Genomic DNA, 1,506 nt, shown 5'->3' with positions numbered 1-1,506 from the left:
GATCACATGGTCAAAGTTGCGATCTCAAGGATAATACATGTGATCGCATGTACTCATTTTTGTCACTTTTTGATCGTCGTTCCTCCTTCCAAGCTGTTCTTGATCATTCATCAACATCCTTCCTTAGTTTAGACTCCAATTAAGCTCCAAAGCATCCACTAATGCATCCCGAACTCGCGTAATCATCCATGTGCTCCAAATTGCCCTGAAAAATCATAACAAACGTGAGCAGTACGGGCATTCTACAAAATAACCACGAAACACATAATACATAAGAATAAGCAGGAGTTAGTTAGCATTTTATGACAAAATACCAAGGAAATTGTGCTAAAAGATGCATGTAAAATGCATCTAACAAACCTCCCTAAGCTTAGACCTTACTTGTCCTCGAGTAAGGAAAGGATTACTTTGGAAAAGGAGTAGAAGGTAAGGGTAATAAAGAAATAACTTAGACACACTAGCAACTAAAAGCGAAAACCTAACTACCAAGAAATACATAAAAGAAACAAAACAAGGAATAAAGTATGCATGCAAAAACAAAACAAAATGATAAATGAACGAAAATGATATGTAAAAGAGAAACAAACAACTAAAAATAAAAACATACTTCTTTTTTTCTTTTCTTTTTTTTTATATTTTTTGAATAATTTTTTTATACGATCAAAATTTACACCGAAAGGGTCTCCAATCACTAACACCTAAGCAACCATCATGCTACCTTTCATGTATCACAGACCCCCAAAGTAAGGAAGACCACGAAACGGTGTAACCCAATAGTCTAACCATAGTTTTATTTAATCTTTATACCTTAATTAGCCTTATGATCGAAAATAAAACAGTTCAGGATCTCATGTCCTTAAGACTAGATAGGTAAGAATCAGAATCAATGTATCCTTAAGAACCCGACATGACCAAATCAGCTTTCACCGAAGCAGCAAGGGCCAACCCCCGTAGGAGCCCAAGCTCTATGCTTTCACTTTTTCGAGAGCCACAAGTATCATATCACACAGTTCTTCATTCGCCAGATGTGACTTTGAAACGGATTCTAATTTCATTGAACTTGTATTTGTAACTTCGTTTTGAGGTTGAATTCTTCAACCTATTTTTGGAATTTCTTGAAATTTCTTCGATTGAGCGCTTGAAATTCATGATTTGGGTACTGGATATGATGTTGTACCCTTTCTTCTTTCTTGACTGTGTGGATCTGATACTTAAGCTCTTTGTTATCGCAAGGGTAACGCATGTCAACAAATAGGGCCATCTTCTGTGGATCCAGAGTTGTCGATAATGATTCTTCTTAAACATTCATAAGCAAATATCCCAAAGTTGTTATTAATGCCCACAAAAATGTTTCATTATTCCATTTGTTTTATTATCTAAGGTTGGGGTCTCGAATTACGGTGTTTGGGTCCCCTAGTTATGACAGCTGATTCTACACTTCCAATAACAATCAAGTCACTTCGGATTTCTTTCATATTTAATTCTCAATCTCCCACTTCACGGAGT

The sequence above is a fragment of the Lactuca virosa genome, chromosome 3 (assembly GCF_052849685.1).
Source record: "Lactuca virosa cultivar CGN04683 chromosome 3, Lactuca_virosa_CGN04683_v6, whole genome shotgun sequence".
NCBI lineage: Eukaryota > Viridiplantae > Streptophyta > Magnoliopsida > Asterales > Asteraceae > Lactuca > Lactuca virosa.
Note: the sequence above shows the minus strand (reverse complement) of the source record.